Source organism: Panthera pardus, unplaced genomic scaffold, assembly GCF_024362965.1.
Source record: "Panthera pardus isolate Hobbes unplaced genomic scaffold, ASM2436296v1 HiC_scaffold_25, whole genome shotgun sequence".
Taxonomy (NCBI): domain Eukaryota; kingdom Metazoa; phylum Chordata; class Mammalia; order Carnivora; family Felidae; genus Panthera; species Panthera pardus.
The window spans coordinates 90,904,580-90,929,973 of record NW_026526821.1 but is presented as its reverse complement, the minus strand read 5'-3'; the positions used below and the strand labels follow the sequence as shown (position 1 = coordinate 90,929,973).

The 25,394-nt window shown below is 45.1% G+C and overlaps 1 protein-coding gene across 1 annotated transcript in view; it reads left to right on the top strand.

Moving 5' to 3' along the window:
- EVA1A (eva-1 homolog A, regulator of programmed cell death) overlaps nt 1-25,394 on the top strand; it is a 49,260-nt gene that overhangs the window by 2,094 nt on the left and 21,772 nt on the right. The gene's annotated exons all lie outside the window — the stretch shown is intronic.

Here is a 25,394-nt window from a genome sequence, read left to right as displayed (position 1 = left end):
GCTGTGTGAAGCATTCTTCAGTTCCTACAGCAATTCTCTTGCTCCCAGCTGCCCCAGCTCTGGCCCTTCTCTGCCTTTTTCTTTCAATATATCTTTCCTGTAGTGCTTACTATATAGGGATCCTTTGTTCACCCCCACACTGGTCTCTGTGTACCTAGAACTAGCACAGTGCTGTACTCGTGGTGGTGGTTAAGCTTGTGGGCTTGGGAATCAGGCTGCTTGTGTTCAAATCCCAACTCTGCCACTTATTAACTCTGTGACCTTGAGCAAGTTGACTCAGTCTCTCAAAGCCTTATTGGTAAAAGAGGAAGAAATAGTCTTATCTTCTCTGCAGACTGGTGCAACTAACTAATGAGATAATAATTGTTCATCTTAATACTGATGGCCACCTCCATGCCGGGACATGGTTCAAATTTAGAATTTTATGTTTTTACTCATTCAATCCTCATAACGTCCCTTTAAAGTTAGAACTGGTATTGCCCTGTTTGCCAAAGAAATGGAAGCAGAGAGAGCTAAGTAGTTTGCCCCAAGTCACACAGTAATGGGTGGTAGGGCCAGGATTCACATAGACAACTAGACTCTTGGCACTGTGCAGGCAGGAGGCTTATATGTGGTCCTCCACATATAATAAGTAGTCAGTAAACATGAGCTGGGTTAGTTGTGTGCATTAATAAAAGCAGAAGTCCACTGGCTTTTCTACTCATACCACACCTGTGAGCTAAGATTGTGCCATTATTTTTTTGCAACTCTTGTTCTTTTCCTCTCCTCCTTGCCCGGAACCCATCCTCAGAGAGACAGGACACTGGGTCAGTCCTCTGTCACAGTGCAGGGTCAGCACCAGTGAACTTGATGCTAAATGGAGCCTTAAGTGTGCCCTAAGGGTAGGGTCAAGACAGCATTTCCTGTTTGGGGAGGAGGATATGGAGTCAGTACAGCTGCCTGGGGAGAGAGGTGCAGATTTGGGGTCAGGAACCGTCTGACTCCAGCTTTGTCCTTTTCAAGCACGTGCCCTTTGCAGTGTGCACCTAGCACATAAATACCGGTGAAGTCAATCAGTGAAGGTACAATGGATGGGTGAATGCCACCAGTTGGGTCTCCTACCTTACACTTGATTCAATGCAGAGTGCACTTTCTCTCCAAGTGTTATAAGGACCATTTATATATTAAAAGTAAACTTGTAAAGAGAATTTAATGCCCCCTATGGGGTTTTGGAGAACCAGGTTTGGAACCAGTCCCTGACCTCCTATTTGAGTTATGTGTGATGTCAGATACGAGGTTTACAGCTGATCACTTCATCAACTTGGAATCTTTTACTTCCCTGAATTCAGCACTGCCTTTGAAAGCAGAGCCCCTTCATTGCTGTTCCCTTGGTCACTTGCTCTGTAGGCCAGATGGCCTTGCATAAATAACCTGCACATTTGTGTATTCTGGCTTCTTCCATAGCTGTGGCCCCCCTGAGTTTGTTTTGGCAAGTCAACCCCCCAACTTCAGTGGGATGAGGCTACCTGGTATGTGCAAGTCCTTGTGTTTTGTTGGGGGTCACAGAAATACTCCAGTAAGGTTGGTTTTGAGGATGGAGCAGGGGGAGAACCTCCTTGTCCCTCAGCTCGAAACCCCTCAGATCCCCTGGGGCACCGCTGTCCCCCTGCACCCCACACTCTAACTGCCTCCTGGCATTATCCCCTCGTCTGGGTTACTAGCTGGCTGATCTGAGAAACAGATTCCCCTGGGTGCTAATGACTGGAGTAAAGGTTGGATCCAAGATCTTTGGGGGCATCACCTGCATTTTTACTGAGGCTTTTAAGGTCTGGTCCAGTAGGTAAACTAGCCCAAAACAGGAATGTCAGGTCCAGTGCCAAGTTTTCAGGTCTCTGACATCACACCTTGGCCGCCACCTTGAGTATTACCTCTTAACTGACCAGCAGGCAGATTCTTAATGAAGCTGGTTCCTACTTGTGTGTCTGGTTCTAGGGAAAGACACCTCACCTGTTTAGTCTTGGGCTGTGTTCCCTGTGAAATCTACCACTGGTGTTTGCCTCTTTGTGAAAATCTGATGCTGTAAGGGGCATTTGGTTTAGACTAAACTAGATCGCACCTTGAAGTATCAGGGTGGGTTTGGAATACACATGGGATAAGTAGTTGGTGTTGGGTGCCAGAGATATGAACATGAAGAGGTCGCGGTCTTTATCATCATGGTCATAGTCTGTGATATATGAAGGACACATGAACAGGTCATCACAGTGTATTAAGTGGAGTTAGAGATATGAGCAGAGACCTGGGGGCTGAAAGGCACCAGCCACTAGGGAGTCAGGAGACGTTTCCGAAAGAGGAGGATGTTGGAGGGTCTTAATGGAAAAGTAGCTTGCTGGGTTTGGGGGGTATTGGTGAGCATGGGTGTGGCAGACAGGAAACTGCATGTACATGGTACAAAGCCAAGAAAGGGCCTGACAGATGCGAAGGTGTGTGATGATGAGGGCTGGTGATGGGCCTGGAGGGGTGGTGATGAACTTTTCAATGCTCCAGGAGCCTGTTCCTGTTTTTAGGGAGACAATGGAGTGACGTTTTAAGCTCAGGTGTACTGAGCTCTTTGAATGATGGCTCTCCCTCCTGTTTCTACTGGCCTGTTTCCTCCAGGGCAATGGGACCAGAGCCCAGGGGCCGTGGGAGGGACACTAACTCCAGTGAGCAAAGAAACCACAGTCACAAACAAAGCTGCAATGGTGATTGTAGATTGTTTTGTTTTCTTTCCAAAGCCCTGGCTGATGAACTGTGTGGATGGCCCCTCCTGAGTCTGGGCTTTTGAATGTTACCTTTAGAGCATCCAAAAGTCTGTATGAATTGCTACACAATTGCTAGGTTTCTCCAGACGGAGGTAGAGAGGGAGGAAGGAGGAAAGGAGAAGCGTGGTGAGGGGAGATTGATCAGCTCTGATTTACAGGAAATCCAGCACATGGCTCTGGTAGATCTACTGCCAGGGTGGCCACCTTGGCTGGGAATTGTGTTTGTGTTCCTAGCCCTCTGTTTGACCCCGAGGTCAGCCTCTTTTGCGTACGGCTCACCACAGGTGATGGATACATGTGCTTGCTGATCAGACCATTGATATAGGTGTTTCTGGAGGTCATCCCAAGACTTCCTTCATTTGTTTATCACTTAGTGACCCCCCTGCCGCATAGGAGGCACTTAGTAAGTGATAAATGAGTGAACGAATGCTGCAGCATGAAAGTCACATCCCATCCCCTCAGGATGCTCAAGGCCTGCATGGAGACATAGACAAGAAAAGCAGCCAATGCAGCACACTGTGCTTAGTGCAGTGACAGAGAAGACGTGGGTGCAGAGGAAGACTCAATCCCACGGTCAGGGAATGGTCGGGGATCGGAGGCAGAGGGAAGGGTGGTCCCTTCTGAGGAATGTCATCCCTCCAGGGAAAGCGGCCCCCTGGGTGGTGGCTGGTAGGCGATTAGCCCCTGGGGTAGGTGTGAGAAGCCCTGCAAAGGGCTTTGCTTGCTTTCATTGCATTTCTCCTCACCACCACCTTCTGAGGTTGGTACTGGAGGAGGAATCAGGATCCCACCCACAGCCAATAGGCAGACCTGGGATCTGATCAGGCCACCGGACTCCGAGCCCTTCCCCATGGCCTCAGACAGTTTCAGGATGGTCATATTATCATCGAAGATTCTCTTAGGAAATCTAATTTGCAAAAAGGAAAGTACAGGCGTGTGGGTTTTGTGGGGTGTGAGTTAGGGGGTGGGAATGGCCATTTCGTTTTCATTTTGCCCCCTTCTCTGTCTCCCCTGCCTGATGTCTGAGGCCTTGCCTTCTTAGGGGTTTGAAGCAGTCAGAAGCTCTCTGCTCTGGGGATCAGCACCTCTGTCCTCCTCCTCTCGCCTCCTCTTTGATCACCCGGGCAGCTTGCACTTTGTCCTCTGAGGTGAGATGAGGCGGAAGTGCTGCTCAGCAGAGAAGCAGCCGTAAACTCAGAAGAAAAACAGGCTTTTTACAAAACACCTGCTGTAACTTAAGCCTCTCCCCTTTGCCCTACACCCTCCTGCCTGTGTCATTCAGATGGTCAGTAGCTGCAGGGAACAGATGTCAGGGGATCTTGTTTCTGCACGGGGACCCCTGATCAAAAGGGCTGCCTAAAGCTGTCTTCCTCTGGGCACCTCCACAAACACAGCTGACTTGTCCTTTTACTCCCTCACTTTATTGGGACAAGACAGGCCCCAGCAGCCCATGGGAGAGGGTGGGAAGGGCCTCTTGCTGGAAGACGCATGCATTATTTTCCTGAAGCTCCCATTCTTTGTGCCACTTGGGTGAGCCCCCTCTGACAGCAACAACCTTCCTTGCTAAGGTGAGATGTGACTGGGAAACTGTGGGTGGGCAGAATGAGCACTGCAAGGGGAGTCCAACATTATACTCTGCTGCACATTAAAGTAGGATGCACTGTGAGGGCTTTGTGGAAATACAGAAAGCAATGACCTGGACATTTAGAGTCTGGAAAAGACACACATGAAAGTGAAGAGCGTCCCTGGGGATGGAAGCTTGTGTGCTCACAGAGGCAGCTTGGTGGCTTCGGTGTGTCTGCTCAGCTCAGACTGTCGGTGTTTACTGACACCCTTTGTGCCAGGCACAGTTCTAGGCCCTGGAAACACAAAGAAGGACACGATACTCTTGCTCAAGAACCTCAGTGTGGACACTGGACACTCAGAGATAGCCTACAGCATTTTGCTGTTCATCTCATTAAAGTAAGTTCTCTGGGGGCGCCTGGCTCAGTCAGTTAAGCGTCCCACTCTTATTTCAATTCAGTCCATGATCTCATGGTTTATGAGATCAAGCCCTGTGTTGGGCTCTGTGCTGACAGCATGGAGCCTGCTTGGGATTCTCTCTCTCTCCTTCTCTCTCTGCCCCTCCCTTTCTTGTGTTCTCCCCATTCCCCATTTATTTACTTTTTAAAGTAAATAAACTTTAAAAAGTAAAGTAAGTTCTCTGAATGCAAGATATAGATTGCTGGAGGCTACTGTGAACTGTGGCTTATAGCAGGTGCTTGACCAGTGACTGTGGTGCCACTCTAAAATTCTGTGCTAGAGGCTATCGCTGAGGGTTGTAGGCATCCAAAGGAGGGGCGCCTACACCCAGCTTGGACAGCAGGTGAGTCAAAGAGGACGTGCTTGTAGGAGGCTGAGGTGGAGGCATCCAGGCTGCTGAGAAGAGAAGAACATCAGAGGCAGAGGAAGCAGGAAGAATACCACATGGCCAGGGGAGCAGGCATGGTGTGCTCCAGGGAAGGAAGGGACTAGGCATGGATGGAGACAAGGGAGGCAGATCTGTAAAGGGGCAAAGGAACCACATCAGGGAGAGTCTTGATGAAGAACTTAGATTTTATTCTGTAGGCACTGGAGAGCTCCTGCAGGATTTCACACAGAGGAGACACTGGGTCAGAGTTTCATTGTAAAAATAGACCCCTCTGGCAGTAAAGTAGATATTGGAGAGGAATAATATAGGTGGCAGGAAGACCAGTTGGGACACTGTTGTACTTTAAAGAGTGGAACGAGCCTGGGGTTTGGAGGCAGAGAGACCTCCATCTATATCACCTTTGTGTAACAGGCTATTTATTAAATGTCTCTAAGCCTCTGTCTTCTCATCTGAAAACAGGGACTCCCGATTCCTCCCTCTTGAATGGATGGTGTTCAGTATTATGTATGATGAGGTATGTGAAGTGTCTACTACTGTGATTGATCCGTAATCAGTATGTGATGATAGTGGTGAAAATTATTTTTAGTATTATTGTTATTTATTGTCATCAGGTGAGAAATGCTGAGGCTCTGAGACATTGGCCATAAGGGCAGGGAACTGGACACAAGCTCAAGAAATACTTTGGCAATAAAGTTGACACATTTTGGTGACTGATTTCGTGGGGGAGTAAGGGAAAGGCAGGAGTCCTAGGATGACTCTGGGATTTTGGCTTGGGCAACCAAGAGGAAAGATAGTGGGGCTATTATTCATTAGGAGACTTAATGGGGAGGAGGGGGAGGAGGTGGAGGAGGAGGGCCTTGCAGGAACTTGCAGGAAAAGATGATGAGCTCAGTTGTAGACAAACTGAACTTGAGGCATCTTAGGGATGGCCATGAAGACATGTCTAGTGGACAACTGGTTTGTAGGTTGACATTCAGGAGAGAAGTCTTAAGGAAGGCTCAAGGGCCAACTTTTGACAAGAGGTAATGAAGCCATGGTATGGCTCAGTGCCCAAAGAGAGAGCATGGGAAGAGGAATTATGATGCTTATTGAGTGTATGCTCTATGTTCTGAATACTTTCTATGTGTTAATTCTCTCAATAACCATTGCCAGGGAAAACTATTACTGTAACTATTTTATAAATGAATAAATGGAGGCACAGGGGCAGCAAATCATTTGCCAGAGGTCATAGAGTAGTAAGTCATGGACTTGGGATATTAGCCCAAGCAATCAGATCCAGGCCTGTGCTACCTGTCTGTACCAGACTGCCTCAGAGAGTGGGTGGTCTCTGAGGGAGGGGAAGGGGGGACCTAGTGAAGATGACAGGAAGGGGCTGGGTAGAGAGGCAGGAGGAGATGAGAGATTGGAATGTGGAAGAGGAGAGTATCCAGGAGGGAGGAATCAATAACATCAAATGATGTGGAAATCCACTAAGACAAGAAGTGTAATATCCATGGATTTGGGAATTAGGGAGCTATTGGTGACTTGATGAGGAGACTTTGGAAGATGAGGTGGGTTAAAGAACAAATGTGAAATGAGGAGGTGTTGATACCAAGTATAGGCAATTCTTTCCAGAAGCTTGGCTTTGGAAGTAACGAGAGAGAGGTTTTGGGTGGTAGGAGTGTCTCAGAGCTGGAAAGACCTGTTAGTATATATAAAGGGAGGGACGGAGTCAGAGTGGGCCCCACAGAAGGGCCGCAAATGCACTGTGCACACTGGGAGAAGTATCTCTATGTTCATTTTTCTTTTTCACACGTATTTTTAATATTTATCCCCATGTTCTGGATGACTTCCATATTGATGGTTGGAAATCATTCAAGAAGCCCCTGATAGGTGCTTCAGATGTTAGGGGGAGTAGAGAAAATTTCTTTCACAATGCCCGGTGTGAAGCATCCTGTGTGGTTAAATCCAGATCATATCAGATCACGTACAATACATCATCCACTGAATTTGTCTTTGAAATACTCTCTGAGAGAGCACAGTGTGCTGGGGCCCCACATCACATATGGGGAATTAGTGTCTGCTCTGGAGACACCAGGTTGGTAAGGACAGTGGATGGCACAAAGCCTGGAGAGGAAGAGACTCACAGCACAGGGAGGGACACTGGCTTTGAAATGGACATGAGACCTATGATCTGAGTGGAGGGAAAGGAGATTGGGGATGAAAGTAATTTGCAGGAGACAAAGAGTTGCTTGGATCTGACAGGAAATGGAAGGCACATGATAAAGCGATTGTCACCCTACACTTAGAATGACCCTAGATGATTTGGCTTCTGCCATTGAAGTTCTTAATAATGGAAAATATTGACATTTCCTTATAAATGCTTTGTTACCAGGCTTAAAGGACACAGGTCCAACAGGCTCTGAGAAGATACATTTGTCTAGAGCCAAAGACAATCTCTGTGTTTTAATACATAGGTTTCTTTTGTTGTTCAGACCAGAGGTAGATACCACAGAGGGTTAAAAGCTTGACTTAAACAAGAAATTCAGCTTTGCCTTAGTTCATGGTGCTGACATCCCGGAGGCTCAAGGCTAGAATTAGGGTTTGGCTGCCAACTTCATAAATTTGCCTTGGTTGAAATGGCATCTTTGCTCTTCTTGGATACATCTCAGAGATATGCACATACCTTCACAGAGAGCCTTTATGGATGGGGCTCCCAGAGAGACACGGTCCAGAATCAGAAAGGTTACACAGGAAATGGCTTTGGGATATTTTTTTTTCCCCACATGAAGCAGCAACTCAGCTGAATTATTTGCTTGATCTTGAGCTTGGATTTCAGAAAAAGTAACAGTATGTCTTTCAAGAGTCACATTTCAAACTTGAAGGTTCCCTTGGTACTATTGGAGGTACTACTGGAGTAGGAGTGATCCAGGGAAGGATCATTTCAGCCTAAAACCCCTCCCTATTCTGTCCTACCCAGGTCTCTCACCCTTTGGCTGGGTATGGGTGTGATGGACAGACAAGACACTCTCCCTAGAGACAGAGGGGAAAAAAACTGCAGGAGCCTTGCCCATCCTTCCTCAACAGACAAGGAATAGAAGATGTCCTTCTTCAGAAGGGTATGGTCAGGAAATTATATGGTTCAGTGCAGACGTGGACTCAATGATATAATCCTACATGTGGCTTTATTCCAATTCTTCAGGGTCTGAATTTACTGATACAGCAAGGGGCCATGTATACGTTCCGCACTGATTCCAAGAATGAGGGTTTGTATACGTGCTCCAAATATCTACAACAGAACCATCAGTGGTGCCTATGCCCGTCTGACCTTCTGGACCATGGGAGTACCTGAAGGGTCTGAGAGGCAATATCTGGTATGTTCAGGAAGTAACAGTTTTGATGCCTTAGGTTCTTTCATTTGTATTTGATTTATTAGTAAAATCTTTTTTTTTTCATCTGTCCACTCATTTGCTCGTTCAACAAACTGAACAACTACTGTGTGGCTGGCTCCGGGCTACACGATGGTTATGGGTGGTGAATCTTAACAGTCTGGTTGCTGCCTTCTTAGAGCTCACAGTTGTTAGGGGACAGACATTAAAGAGATAAAACACAAAGAAATGCATAATTACAAACTCTGGTAAATGCTATGCTGGGAAAGAACAGTGTGCTCTAGGAGGGATAAAGAGAGAAGACAGTTTAACGTGAGGGTATCTAGTAAGGAAGAGAGACATGAAGATCCATATCTAGTGTCTATGATGTCCCATTTATTGGTGGCATATCACTTCTAAGGAAGGAGTGTCTTTGGATAGGGCCGAGGGGGGCAATTCTACAAGGCTTCATAAAAGAAGGAATAGTGAAGAACAGATAGAAGTATTCTATATGGAAAGGGAATAGAGGTGTTCTGGATGAAGGGGGCTTGTTGTGCTTGGAGGACACTCATTCAGTGAGGATGGAGATTAGGTTGCAGGTAGGGGAGTAGCAAGAGGTGAGCCAGGAAATAGGCAAGAGCCAACTCACACAGCACTGACTTTCTCTTGGAGGCCAGTCAAAGGAGGGACTGGTGAGTTATTGGGGGGCGTGTACTACTAGAACAAGTTATCAAGAGTCCAGAAAAATTTTTCTGTGAGGGACCAGAAAGTAAATATTTTAAGCTTTGCAGGTCTTACAGTCTCTGCTACAACTACTCTGCTCTGCGACTACAGTGGGAAAGCAGCCATGGGACATAAATGAATGAGCATGGCTCTGTTCCAATAAAACTTTATGTACAAAGCAGGCAATGGGCTGGATTTGCTTGTGACTGTAGTTAACCAGTCCCTGTTCTGGAATAACAATTCTGGTGGCTCACTGGAGGTTCGACTGGAGGACTGGGAGAGAATGAAGGCAGGGAGGCCAGTTAAGAGCCATCGCTTTAATTCAGGGGAACTAAATGGAAGATCATAGGGAGAAATGGTTTGTGACACACTCTGAGGTGAAAGTGACAGGACTACCTGACCAGTTTGATGGGAACATGTCTTGTTGTGTCTTCAATGTTCAGTGGACCAATTCTTCCAGTGAAAAAAATATATAAAAGTTCAGACATTCTGTATGTGTGACTCAGAACCACACACATATCCTGGGAGGTAACCTGCTGGTCACAAGACACCATGCTAGGTGCATTACTTAGATTGCCCCATTGTTAAGCACAATTCTTAAGAATATCAAGTTGTATTTCCAAACTGAACTGTAGAAATACTAAGTCATTTGCCCACAATCACATAGCTGGTACATCATGGAGCTGACACTGAACCTGGGTCTAGTGTCAAAGCCTGTGCCATTCCTAAATGTAATCTCCCCTCCTTGCAGGGCATGAAGTCCCTCTCCCTAAGTCTCCCAGCTCCCTCCTCTCCTTTCTTTCTGTCCCTGTGAAGACCCATTCCACCCTTTAAGGTTATCAATTAGCCTCCGGCACAGCAAGGACTGGACGTGTGTTTTAACTGTGGAAAATATCAGGTGTGAGCTTACTCTTCTGTGCTGGACAGAGGACGTGCAGCAAAACTCAGACCCAGACTTACTGTTCTAACCTGATGATTTGTGCATGTTATAATATGGAGAAGACAGTGTGGCATTAGGTTACAGATTAGGAAATCCCTGAATGCAAGTGCTGAGATTAGAATATTGTCTGATTCACTGCCTGATTTAGATACCCAGGAGATGTTTGTCGGATTGAGGTAATAGTGTCAGATGGAGATAATGGTATCAGATGAGGGAAAATTTGTAGGTTTAAACTCTAGAGGCCAAGGTTAGCCCCTGAAAGGACAAACCTGACCAGGTTGTGGTCAAGGAAATCAATTCAGTTACCATCTCCATTGGGTTGTCTAGAAACCCCACTGATCATTAATTTAGTATCTGTCCAGATTCAGCTAGAGACAGTCTGCCCTGAATATTTTAAACAGGGCTTTAGAGACTGAGAAATATCCAAGAACAACTGAATTATGTCATGGATACAGCAGTCCTTTTAGTGAGACCTAGTGAGCAGAACTGGGTCACATGGTAAATGGAATGGCAAAGAGACCGCCATGATTGACATGGATCAGTTGCATGACCCGTCACGCCTTGGCCCTGGCAGATGGACACAACAAAAGGGCTCCTGCAGCAAGCAGGAAGGGGAAATGCCTTTTGGGGAGATAAACACAGGTGTCTGCCACAGCTGTTGATCTGCTTCTGACCACCAGCCTTCTAGCTCGCTAGGACTGCTATAACCAAGTACTACAAACCGAATGCATTAGAACAATTGATAATTACAGGTAACAACAGATAATAAATTTGTGAGACAAATTTATTGTCTCACAGTTCTGGATGCTAGAAAAAGTATCAGTAGGGCAAGTCTCCCTCTGAAGACACTAGAGAAGCATCTGATCCAGATTTCTCCCCGGCTTCTAGTAGCCAGGTAGCTTCCTGTAGCATTTTTGTCTTCTCCCTGTGTCTTCACATCGTCTTCCCTGTGTGTGTGTCTGAGCCCAAATTTCCCCTTTTTATGAGGACACCAGCCACAGTGGATGAGGGCCCATGCTAATGGCCTCATCTTTACATGGTCAAACCTGCAAAGATCCTATTTCCAAATAAAGTCATATTCTGAGGTACTGAGGTTAAGACTTCACCATATGTTTGTTTGTTTGTTTGTTTGTGGGACACAGCTCAGCTCATAACACAGCCCAGGAGTTTAGACTGCTTCCCGAGGCCAAGGTGACTGAGTGGCATCTACTCTAAGTAAGGTATCTCCACCGATGGTCATCTTTCTGTCCACTTCCTCGATGTGCTGCTGGGGACATGTGGATTCTGTCTCTAGTGGCTCCTGATTTGTCATATTTCAGATGCTTTCCCTTCCTGACTTCTCAGCCTCTGCCCTGGCCAGTGCTCTCTAAGCCATGCTCGAGTGCATTTGTCCTCTTAAACTGTCCTTCCCTACTTGGCACTTTGCTCACTCATTTACCAGTTTGTAAAATATAAGTGTTGAGTTCCTGTTGCATTCCGGTCACTACACTAAGTTCTGAGGACGTAAAGATGAAAAAGGTGACAAAGACAGTTCCTGCTCTCAGGGAGTTTTTGTGGGAGGCCACACAAGCAAATGGAGTGAAACAATTGCAAAGGGAAGTGTGCATGCAGATTATGAATACTGTGTTGTCCCCAGCTTAGTGTCCTCTTTGGCTCCCTAGTGCCAACAGGGGAGAGTCCAAGCTCCCTAGCAGAGTATGCCAGGTCCCTTCAACAGCATCATCTCTTGCTGTTCCTTTCCTTTCACTTTGTGCTTCATTCCTTTTGACCCACCTGCTATTCCCCAACTATATAGATTTCCATATCAAATCTTGTCTTTCTACATGAGTACTGTCTCTGTTGGAATGTGCTCCTCCTGCCCCATCCTCAGCTATTACCCACTTGATTGCAATTCCCATTTCTTCTTGGAGACTCACTTCTCTGTCCCCCCATCCTCTCTTTCTCCCTGTGCTCCCCTTTGGGAATAATACCTGCCTCCTCCAGAGAGACACTGACTGGAGCTTGTTTATCTCTGTAACCCCAGCCTCTAGTATCATGCTTGTGTTAATAGGTGCTTAGTCAATAAATGAGTGAGTGAATGAATACATGAATGATTCCTAGTCTGTGCTTTGCTCCTACTCACTTCAAGCTGCACTTTCCTTTGGACTTCTTCCCTCTAAATCATTTGACCATTACTTTTCTTCTACCACAAGCCCAGAGACCTCACGGCTCCTGGTATTCTCTCCATTACGCCGACACCACTGCTATGCTGGCCCTGGTGGTCAGTGGCCACATGTGACTACCCATTCACTGCCATCTCTCTGGGGTGCCCTGCCTCACACGAAGAAAGGCCTGCTTCCTTGCCTGTAGGAACCTGGTTCTCCTAGGACAAGCAAAACTGCCTCCGTGGCCTTCTCTGTGTCTCTGTTTCCAAAGCTTCTCCCTTTCCCAATTTTAGGAGCAACAGACTGCCATTTCTGCTACACTGATAATTCAACAATTATCTTTTTGAGCCCCAAGTTTGTACGTGGGGCTCTGCTGAAGCACATCAACTCTCATCTGATTTCTGCCCTTCTAATCAAGAAGATCTGTTCTTTAATCCCTTCCTGCTAAATATATTGGGTTTCTTCTATGTATTGAATGATCTAGTGATTCAAAAATTTTTTTAGCATTAAAACTCTTTAAGGGATGGGTGCCTGCCTGGCTGAGTCAGCCTGATTTTGGCTTAGGTCATGATCTCACAGTTCGTGGGATCAAGCCCTGAGTCAGGCTCCACGCTGACAGTGTGGAACCTGCTTGGATTTCTCTCTCTCCCTCTCTCTCTGCCCCTCCTCCACGCATGCTCTCGCTCTCAAAATAAATAAAAATTAAACTCCTTAAGTTAAATCTTATATGGCATATCAATGAGTAAAATGGAAAAAAAAAGCCCAATATTTTGTTGCATGTTATTTTCTGTGATAACTCTAGCTTATAACATACAGTGAATAATGGAAACAATGACATTGTCATGAAGAACATGAAAATTTGAAATGGAGGGTCTGGAATGATGGGTACAGCCTCCAGACACCCTCACTATTAATGCGTCCCTGTGTTTTGTATTAGCACCATGGCCTTGTGAAAATTATGACTGCCAGCCATTGGTAGTGATAACACTTTTAAGCAGGATCCCTTGTAGATTCAGGTTATTCTGATTAAAACAACCCAGAACTTTGAAAGAGGAATACAGGAAAAATTGCTTATGATGTTGACTCACTAACCCTATGTGAAAACTGTTTGCATTCCTTAATTACAAAGGATCTGATTGAAAGGAATAGATGAACAGGTTCTTCAAACTATTTATATCTTTGTTTGGCAGAAAACACTTGCTCAAAACATAGTGTATCATTATGAAATGTTAATTATGTTATTAAAATTATTTTCAGAAACTCCAATGCCTGTTTCTCTCTAGTAATCACTTAAAACCTTTAACACAGCAAAAGGAAGGAAGGGAGGGAGGGAGGGAGGGAGGGAGGGAGGAAGGAAGGAAGGAAGGAAGGAAGGAAGGAAGGAAGGAAGGAAGGTGGGGGAGAGGAGGGGAGGGGAGGGAAGGGGAAGGGAGGAAAGGGAAGGGAAAGGTTAATTTAATTTGGCAGGTGGAGTCCAAACTTCAGTTGTCATTTTCACTTCATCAGTTATAGGAGGGGATGGTAACAGCATGGCCCTGCATTGCTGAGTTGGTATTTTAAAAGCCTGCCGAGAACTCTAAAAATAATTTTTTAAATGTGTATTTGTTTTTTGTTTTTCTGTTTGTTTTGAGAGAGAGAGAGACAGAGTGCAAGCAGGGGAGGGGCAGAGAGAGAGGGAGACACAGAATCTGAAGCAGGCCCCAGGCTCTGAGCTGTCAGCACAGAGCCTGACGTGGGGCTCGAACTCATGAACCGCGAGATCATCACTTGAGCCGAAGTTGGATGCTCCACTGACTGAGCCACCCAGGTGGCACCCAAAAGCCTGCCGAGCACTCTGAGGCTAAAACAAGCACTAAAGCTGCCAGTGATACACGGTGCAGCATGTTGTGTGGTCACTCCTTGCTGTACCGTTCACTCTTAGATCTTTATATGAGCAAGCACTCCATGGTTCCCCTGAGGGTTGCCTGGCATTTAACTGAGCATGGCCCACGTGAGCCAGGGTGGCAGTATCTACACATCCGATTTTGCAGCATGAGGAGACTTGCTGCGGTCTGAATTGTTAAAAGACATTTTTTGGAACTGCAGCTTTCCTAATTAATTACATGTGTTCAAACATATGCACGGTTTTGGCAGGAGAACCTTTATTCCGAAGTGAGCATGAGTGTGTTGACCTGTAGCTCATGGGGTCTGCGATTGTTCACGCTTGGCCTATCACACACGTGACTGTATCTGCTTCTGGTTTGAAAAACATTTTTAAAAATGTAATTTGATTCAAACATTTGTAGAACCTTTGAAACATGTAGGTTGGGCTCCAGTGTATCAGAGTAAGGTGTAAGACAGCTGTGGTTTCAGGGAAGCTGCCGGAGCTGGCTTGGGAGGGCCTCCCTGTTGGAATCAGAGAGACGTCTGCCCCGCTCGGGAATGTTCACCTTCCAGATGCTCAAGCCTTGTGTTGACTTGAATTGCAGTGGCACAGAGCAGGTCCTGTGTGGCTGTGGGACTAGCTGCCCCTGGCAAATAGCCATCAGGAAGGGCTCAGGTGGAAGCTGCCCGCCTCCAAGGACTGACGTGGTTCCTGCCAAGGAAGGCTGGCACACCCCCTACCTAGACTTTCTCATTCCTTCATCTCCCCGAGGGACTAAACTGGCCTTGCAGACTCCCTGAACTCAGGGATTTTGCTCCACCCTTCTGATCTATCCTCTGGCGTTAACTGTAGTGAACGGAGAAGTCAGCTTGGGACCAGGAGGCCCACACAAAAAAGAATCAGATGACTAGGAATGTGTCTTGTTCCCATTTGCATGTTCCTCGGTGGGGCGTTATTTCTGACTTCTCCACATTTGCAGATGCCTCAGATAGCCTGGACTTGGGGGAAGTGCCTCTGGTGGTGGACCAAAGCCTCTGTGTGAGGAATACTGGTTAGGAATAACACGGCAAGTGGATTGCCTTTTTTAATGATGGTCTTGATTAAGGAGCCACAAGTCTGCCCACATGTCCAGCCCTACTTGCAATTCTTTTTTTTTTTTTTTTTAATGTTTACTTATTTTGGGGAGAGAGAGACAGACAGACAGACAGACAGTGTGAGTGGGGGAGGGACAGAGAAAGAGGGACTCACAGAATCCGAAGCAGACTCCAGGCTCTGAGCTGTCAGCACAGAGCCTGACACGGGGCTCAAACTCATTAACTGTGAGATCGTGACCGGAGCTGAAGTCAGAGTCTTAACCAGCTGTGCCACCCAGGTGCCCCTTACTTGCAGTTCTAAAGAGAAAGCCACGCAGGATTCTGTCAGAGATTCAAGACATGTCGGTATGGCTGACCAACAGGGCTGGAATTCTTTTCAGGCCCAGTGTGGTAGGAATGTTGTGATTCTGTCTGACCACTTCCTGCCAGTCCACATGACAGTTTCTTCTTTCTGCAGCTGACAGTGGCAGGCTGGTTCCCTCTAGAGTCCAGCCATGGACCTTGTCCTCTACATTTGGTGTGCTTCGTCACGGCACATACCAACTGATGACTCCCAAGTACCTGCAGTTATCACTCCAGGATCACAGCACGACTCCAGTTTTGCTCTCTTCCTTTCCAGTGGTATTCCCCCACACTTCTTTACAATTATTACAAACTGGACAGACTTTATGTTCCAGGGTTTTCCTATACTTCCTCCATGAAGGAAAATATGATGTAAGGCCCCTCTTTTCAAACAGCTTATAGCCTAGTGCAAAATATTTTTTAAAAAGCACATGCTTTTACTATATGCAGAAGATTGGCACACAGGGTTATAGAAGTCCGAAAGGGAGAACAATTATGTATGCAGGGGAAGATCAAAGAATGTTCTTGCAGGAGGTGATGTGATGTGGATCCTGAAGGATGGGTAGGACTCAGAAATGTAATAATGTAGAGAAGTACATTTAGCAGAGTAAAACCCAGAGGTGGAACTGGTTGGGAAGTATACAAAGAAGAGAGTGATTCTATTTGCTTGACATTGGGCTGTTATTGAAAAGAATTTTACTGTGTAGGAGATGATTTTAGGACAGAGGAGTGGCATTATTAGAACAGTTTCCTAGTGCTCAGCCTGGCTCCTGTGTATGATGCTGGCGGGGGGGGTGAGGGGAGGTTGGGTGGGAGGCTTTTTTGAGTTAGGCAAGTGGCCGAGAGCACGGAGAGTCAGAAGGGATAGGAGGTAGAATTTTCAGGGCAAGAGAGAGGAAGGGCTCATGATAACCCCCAAGTTTGAACCCGAGTGATTGGGAGGTTCAGGATATTATGAACACTGTAGAGAAAAGAGGAAACGGGTGGGCGAGGAATGAATTTAGGACACAATGGGCTGGAGAGATCTCTGACAAATCCAAGTGGAGACTCCCATTCTCCCTTGTCCAACCTCAGTGTTTTGGACTCCTCTGTCAGGTCACTCCTCTCAGCTACGACCAAGCCTGGCTTTGGCACCTTATCTGACTTGAGGCACTAAATACTGACCCCCTGATGGGCTGACCTAGGGCTGATGATGAGAACCTTGTTGTTCATCTCCAAACCCTCACAGGACCAGCCTTTGCTCATCCATCTCCTTTGCAAATTTGTGTTCTCTTTCTTATTTCTCACTCATCTAGGCCTTCCTGGGCCAGAAGCCCCTGTCTCCAGGCTGGTGCCAGGGCCCTGGAGGCTGCCTTCCTGGGTTTTTTTTTCCCACCAGCTTAGGGGACACCTTGTGGCTTCTGGCCGGTGCCTATTTTTAAGGCCCACAGGACTGGCTCCACTTTGCTATCTGCAAAGTCCAGTCCTCAGGGCACATATGTTCCTTAGGGATGGGTACAGGCCCTCTCTCAGCTCCCAAGTGCTACTTCAAGTGCAACACCATACCTCCCCAAGTGACTTCCAGGAAATGAGAGGTGTCCAGCAGGTGCACAGCAAGCACACTCTGCACCCTGCATCCACCTGGGACCTTTGATGAAAGCATCTTCCATCCTGCCTCCCTCTGTCCCGCCCTGGTTATCCTCCCACACCTGGACACCTGACCTTCATGCTACATGGAGGTCTCTGCGCTGCTGGTGCTGATGTTTCCTGTCTTGGCCATTTCTGCTGCTGGTTGCACCTGGGTGCTGGCAGTGCTGTAATCCTGTTCCACGGAAGCTTCCTTTGTGTTTGTGGTTTGGGGCCTGCAGAAATAAACCGAAACTGGGGAGGGTGCTGGGAGCATCCAGAGCCTCTGTGACTGATTTAGTCAAGCATCTTCAGTCACTTTCTTCTCATTCTGAAGACTTCACATAATTAAAACCATCCCTGGCCAACACTAAATAAATTTTGCACATGCTGCTTGAATTACTGTGCAGTCTTACCCCAGTGTGGCTTTCTATGAGATTAATATTTCACTGAAACTGTTCCTCTGGGTAGGCGGAAGCCAGCAGCTGTGGAAATTCAACATTTGCTTTATACAATGAAACTCTAGGACAGGGCTGCTTTTCACATTTCTCAGATATGTAGCCCATTTGGAAAAAAAAAAAAAAAGCACTCTTGGCAGAGTCCATGTGGCATGAGCCAGATATCCCAGCTTGTGTTACTATATATTTAGATATAAAGTGATGAGAAAATGTGCTTCTAAATGCTTATCATATAACACCGGCGCATAAAAGTTGGAATTACTATTTATTGAGCACCTACTATGTGCCAGGCATTTACATACTCTGTATCCTCACAAACACCCAGAAGCGCACCAGACTGGGCCTATTTGCCTCCTGATCCCTGTTCTATCTTGGACAGCAGGAGCCAACCTGCAGGCTGCCTTTCTCAGCCTCAAGGGTGCTCTGGTTTCCTGCTGGGTTCGGCCCATGGAGGCACCACTGGGACGTTAGAGGGTAGAGGAAAGGAGGAAGCCAATGTTTTCTCCCTCCGTCTCTTCCTCAAGCATCTCCTCTAGTAGTGGCCACATCTCTGTGATTCCAGATTCTTCCTGGTGACCCGGCTCTTGGGCAACACTGCGTCCTCCCTTTGTCCCTTCAACTGTCTGCTGTCCAATTTTGCTGCTCTCTCGATTGCCTCATGGTCCCACCCCATACAACCTTACTCCAACTAATTTCATCTTTTAAAACTCATGTCAATTTGAGGGGTGCCTGGGTGGCTTAGTTGATTAAGTGTCCAACTCTTGATTTCAGCTTAGGTCATGATCTCACAGTTCATGAGTTCAAGCCCCACATCGGGCTCCTTGCTGATAGTGAGGAGCCTGCTTAGGATTCTCTCTCTTCTTCTCTCTCTGCCCTTCCACTGCTCTCTGTCTCAAATAAATAAGCTTTAAAAGTCATGTCAATTTCAGAAGTACTTTAACCCTCGAATTTGTCATCTCTTATGTGAGGCTTCACATTTTAGCCTCTCTCTCACCTTCCACCTGCATTTCTATCTTTATCATTGTAATCAGTTCCCTGCATTAAATTCTTTCTGTTGAAAATTCTTGAAACAGTTTTTGTTTCTCTGCTTCCATGCTGACTGATGGGCTGAGATAGGAATCAGCCTCATTTTAATGATAAGGTCAACTAACTTGTTTCAGTCTTAAAGATAGGGGATGGTGGAGCTGAGGTTTAAATTCAGGCCTGATCCTGAAGCTTATGAGGTTTTCCCTACATTAGCCTGTGTTCTGTTCATTGGTGCTGCATGAACCAAGTCTAATTTCTTCTGCATAATCCCTTCATATTCTAGAAGAAGGAAACTCTCACCATCTCATTCTCCAAGATTTCCCCAGATGAAATTCTCTTCCCTTCAACTGTTGCTTATAAGAAAGAATTTTGATTTTCCCCTGATATCTTGGTTGAGTCTTTTGGATTCATGCTTTTTAAACTTTAATGTGAAAATTATGATTCAGGATGACTCTGGAGACGGTTTCAGATTTACATGCAATTGTAAGAAATAATACAGGGAGCCTATGTTCCATTGAACCGGTTTCCCTAATGATAAAAATTTGCAAGACTGTAGTACAATGACCACAGCCAGGATGTTGTCACTGATACAGTCAAGATGCAGAACATTTCCATCATCACAAGCCTCCCCCTGTTTCTCTCTTATAGGTGTGCTCACCACCCTTCTGACCCCACCCCCTCCTTAGCCCCTGAAACCACTAATTTGTTCCCCATTTCTATAATCTGACACTACAAGAATCTTATATAAGTGAAACCATACAATATGCAACCTTCTGAAATTGAATTTTTTCACTCAGCATAATTTTTTGAAGATTCATCCAGGTTGTTGCATGAGTTAAGATTTTGTTTTGTTTTGTTTTGCTTTTCTGAGTAGTATCCTATGTCATGGATGTACCACATTTTGTTTAAATATTCACTCATTGTAGGAAATTTGGGTTGTTTCCAGTTTGGAGCTATTACAAATACAGCTGCTATAAATACCTATGTGGATTTTGTGTGAACCTAAGTCTTCATGTCTCTGAGATAAATGCCAAGGAGCAATGCAGTTGCTGGTTGTATGTTTGTATGTTTTTTTAAGAAACTGCCAAATTGTTTTCCATAGTGGCTGTTTCATTTTACATTTCCATGAACAATGTATGAGTGATCCATTTTTCTACATCCTTATCAACATTTGATGTTCTCACTATTTTTGAAGATTCTTTATATATTCTACATACTATTTCTTTTGGCAGATAAATAATTTGCAACCCCCCCCCCACCCCCAACCCTATAGTTTGTCTTTTCATCCTCTTAACACAGAGGAAATGTGTTTAATTTTGATGGTGTCCAAATTATCAATTTTCCCTGTTTTGGAATGTAATTTTGGTGTCAAGCCTAAGAATTCTCTGCCTCATCCTTGATTCCAGTGGTGAAAGAAGTAGGAAGATATAAGGTTCTGGTTCTGGTTGGAGAGTGGGATTTCTGAGTGTGAGTCAGTCACCCATAGTCACTATGGGAGGGCCTAGGAACAAAGAGCAGAATGAAGACATGGTCCCTGCTCTTAAGGAGCTCGCAGCCCAGATTTCAGAGGTTGCGCCTTTCCAGATGTGTCCCTGGAAATGGTTTGCTGCAGTGGGTTGGAGGGGAAGTTTGATGGAGCAAAGGAAGCCAAGTGGCTGGTAGGCTAGCATGTTGGATGTGTCACGGTGTTTATCAGTCCTGCAGAGAAAAGCAGGTTTCTCTCTGTGCAATAATTTCTCCGGGACCATGTGTATCCTCTTCCCATCCTGTGGTGTAGGAGCTCTTTTTCCATTCAAGCCTTTGCATCTCAGACTCCATGTGGCCAAGTTGGCGTCAGCTCTTGCGTGGTTTTCAATAGTGTAGAGGGGAGGGTGAGTGGGCATCAAAGACCTGCTTCCACCCTTTGGTGCCTGAGTCTCTAAAGAGCTATCAGTTCTGTGCTTCAAGTTTCCTTTTCGTTCTTGCCCTTAATTTCTTCACGAGGCAAATGGAGATAGGAAAGTGCCACAAATTCTCTGTGAGGCTGAGGCAGCTGGGATAAGTATCTAGAAGACATAAATAAACCAGCAGAAGTCACATGCGGCAGGAGTCGGCAGGAAGTGGTGCGGACAACCGAATGCGTGGGTACAGTGTGTAGGCGTGGAGCAGAGGGACTCCGGAATGGACTCCAGTCCTTCTGCACACTTTTCAGTGAAGCTGGCAACATAAAGAAGCTGTGTGGGATTCAGTTGTTTCAGGGACTCCCGCTGGCCTCCCTAGCTGGGCTGAACATAGCTTGAGGCCTTGAGACTTCTGGCTGTGCGAAGTCACACATCAGCATTTCCAGGTTTTTTGTGCCTACACAGAGCTGCATGAGGCTTCATTTCATGGCCCATCTGGGCACTGCTATCTGGGAACCGAATTTCCTCCCTTCCTGTTCCAGGGAGATGCTGGCCTGAAAATTTCAGTGGTGAGGGGCCACGTGGACACATCCCATTCTGGCTGTTTTGTGGGCTTTGGCTGACTGGAGGAAAGAGGAAGCAAGCATCTCTGATCTTTTACCCCTTGCTTCCCTTTCTATGAACTTGGGAGTTTAGTTTCTTTGGCTGTCTGGTTCAAATTCCACATTAAAGTCTGGCAGTGGGCTTTATCCTCTCCAGAGATGCTATTCCATCTTTTCAGAGGTCCAGGTAAACATCATCTGGGCTTCTCTGTGAGGTGCATGACGACACTAGGTCTAAGGCATGATGTGGTCTCCTGAGCATGTGATGGCTTTCTGATGTTTTCTGTGCCATTTCTCTTTTCTTTCAGAACTTGAGAAGCCAACTGAGGCCAACCAAGTTTCAGAACCTTTACTGCCTCACACCAGCGTCAGCAGGGATGAACTGTTTTTGCCAGATAATCCTCTGTTCCTGACAGCACATCTCTCCCCAGGTAGCTAAGGGGATAACGAGTTTTTACTACCCTCTGCACACTATGTAATGAGATAGTAACCTGCATGGGGGCTAACACACCAGAGCCTACTCATTGCTGCTACTAAAGTATAAGATGAAACGTATCATCACCTGGCACATTCTATTTTATACATTCAGTGATTACACTCAATATAAATGAGTGGACTCAAGGTTCCAGAGAATATGATTTTGTACCACTGGAAATGAGGTTGCCTCTAGAATGGAAGCCTGTGAAAATAGCATATGATACATACAATTAGCCATTCAGTCTACGAGATGGTGCTCATAGACAGGCTGTCATCTTCATCAAGAGACTAGCATGTGTTCAGGGAGACAAAATTATGAGATGTAAGTGATGGACAGAAGCTGTGGTTGTTCAATTGTGTTGCAGTTAGTCGGTAATTAGGAGAAGGAGCTTTGGGTCAGGGATGAAAGAAAGCTGTCAGAGAGTAAGAATTGTAAGAACTGGTGGGTTCTGCCCAAAGAGAATGTGCTGTGATTCTGATTGACTGGTCCTGGAGTGTCCTCTCTACACATGATTTTCCCCAGAATAGTGTGGGATTAATCTGATGGGTTATCACCAGGAGAAAGCCTTGTCTTTGAAAATATGCAGCTCCTTGGTTGCAGTTTTGCCCTTTCCATGATAATCACCAGGATCCACTTGTCTAGAAGAGGATCTGATTTAGCTCTTGTGCCAGTTGACTCTCCAGTTACGAATTAATAAACTGCTATTGGTTGATGTGTTCCCTTGAGGGCTTGGTTAATGTGAGCTATTCTCCAAGAACCCATTCACTTCTGGTTACTATGAATATTGAGTTGTTGGCCCAGACCTTGCACTCATGTCCTGATCAAGGCCTGCCAAGCAACCCCTCTCTCTGACCCCTTCCTGACGGTACTGGTGATGAGCACGAGGTTCACAAACACTGAGAGTCACTTAGACTGGTCAATGAAGGAATGATGTTTATTTCAGAACAGGGTTTCTCAAACTGGATACATTCCCATTTTGGGCCATTTAGTTCTTTGTTGTGGGGAACTATCCTGTGCATTGTAGGATGTTTAGCATATCCTTCCCTCCTACCTACCAGATGCCAATATCAACCTCCCACTGCAATTGTGACAGCCAAAAATGTTTCCACATATTGCCAAATTTCCACATATTGCATTTGCCCTGGGGGGCAAACTACCCAAAGTTGAGAATCATTGATTCTAGGAGCTAACCAGTGGTAAGGGACTTCCTTGAGGAACAGACCACAAATTGTACTTGGGGGTGGATGAATGCTTCATGCCCCTCACCTTCATATTGGTAGGTGTATCGATCAGGGTTCCCCAGAGAAACAGAACCAGTAGGGTATATATATATCCTATTCATAGGATATATATATGTGATTATGGAGACTGAGAAGTCCCAGGATCTGCCGTCTGCTAGCTGGAGACCCAAGAGAGCCTGTGGTATCATTCAGTTAAAGTATGGAGGCCTGAGAACCAATGGCGAAAATCCAATCTGAAGCTGGAGAAGATGAAATGAGATGTCTCCACCCAAACAGTAAGACAGGAAAAAAGGGTCAGATTTGTCCTCCCTCTGCCTTTCATTCCATTAGGTCCTAAACAGACTGAATAATGCCTACCCACATTGGGGACAGAGGTCTACTTTTGTGAGTCCACAGGTTCAAATGTTAACCTCATCTGGAAAAACCCTCACACACACACCCAGAAATAATGATTAATCTGGGCACCCCATAGCCAGTCAGGTTGACTCATAAAATTAACCATCACAGTAGGAGATACAGAAGAATTTTAGTGATAAGTCAGCCTGCTCAGAGCCAGTCACAGCCCTGGTATCATTTGGTGTTCTAGGTGGCTTAGAAACACCCTCAGAGACTTATGCATACAAAACTCATGCCTAAATGCTCTTTTTGGTTTTCGGCTAGCCAGCATTTACTGTGAGTCTCCTTTCATCAGGCACCATGTTGGATGCTTAGGTAACAAGGATACATCAGATGCCTTTTCAGTCTAGAAGAAAACCTGTAAACTGATCACTCCAATTACACTATCATAGATGCAATATTAGAAGAATACTTGGAGACTTTGATAGCCAAAAAAAAAAAAAAAAGGGTTTGAGTGATTTGGAGCTTTACTGCAGTGGACCTTGTTTTTTTGCCCCCTCAATCATGAATATTTATTGAATTTTACACAAACATATTTTTGCCTGTAATGATGTGATATATTTTTCCTCTGAATCTCTTAATGTGATAGATTATTTACTATCCAATTTTTTAGTAAGTGAAATTACATCTTTTACTTGTAATTAAACTATATTCATAATGTGGTATAAATTAGAATTTAATTGACTTCAATTTTAATATCAGCATAAAATAATTCTGCTACCATTCCTATTAACTTGAAACCAAAATTTGATTGCAGGATTTTTTAAATGGATTAACCTTCAAAATTCACCGTTGTACCTCATTAACACCTTATTACTATTATTTTGAAATTGTGGTAAAATATATATAAAACAAAATTTACCATCTTAACCATTTTAAACTTACAGTTCAATGGCATTAAGTGCATTTACACTGTTGTGCAAGCATCCATTTCCAGAATACTTTTCATCTTGCAAAACTGAAACTTTGTACCTTGTACCCACTAAACAGTAACTTCCAATTCTTCCCTTTCCCTAACCACGGGCAGCCACCATTCTACTTTATGTCTCTGTGAATATGACTACTCTAGTTACTTCATAAATGTTGAATCCTATAATATTTTGGTTCATTACAGTTCTTTTGTGACTGATTTATTTCACTTATCAGAATGCCCTCGGGGTTCATCCATGTTGTAGTATGTGTCAGAATTTCCTTCCTTTTAAGGGGGAAAAAAGTTACAGAGAGGAAAGGAGGCAAACCATAAGAGACTCTTAAAAACTGAGAATAAACTGAGGGTTGATGGGGGGTGGGAGGGAGGGGAAAGTGGGTGATGGGCATTGAGGAGGGCACCTGTTGGAATGAGCACTGGGTGTTGTATGGAAACCATTTGACAATAAATTTCATAATAAATAAATAAATAAATAAATAAGACCTTAAAAAAAGAATTTTCTTCCTTTTAAGTCTGTAATATTCCATTGTATGTATATACTATATTTTGTTTATCCATTCATCTTCCTTCTTCCCTCCCTTCCTCTCTCTCTCCCTCCCTCCCTCCCTCCCTCCCTCCCTTCCTTCCTTCCTTCCTTCCTTCCTTCCTTCCTTCCTTCCGTTCTTCCTTCCTAACTTCCTTCCTTCCTTCTATACTAGCCATCCTAATGGGTGTGAGGTGGTATCTCATTGTAGTTTTGATTTGCATTTCCCTAGTGATTAGTGATGTTGGGGATCTTTTCATTAGTTTATTGATCATTTGTGTATCTTCTTTGGAGAAATATCTATTCAGGTCATTTGCCTATTTTTTAATCAGGTTGTTTGATTTTTTGTTGTTGATTTTCTAGGAGTTCTTTATATTATCTGCATATTATCCCCCAATCAGATATATTACTTGCAAACATTTTCTTCCATTTTGCGGGTTGCCTTTGCACTTTGCTGATTGCGCCCTTTGATGCACAGAAGTTTTAAGTTTTGATGTAGCCCAGTTTATCTATTTTAGCTTTTGTTTCCTGTGCTTTCAGCATTTATCTAAGAAATTGTTGTCAAATCCAGTGTCATAAAACTTTTCTCATATGCATTCTCTTAAAAACTGTA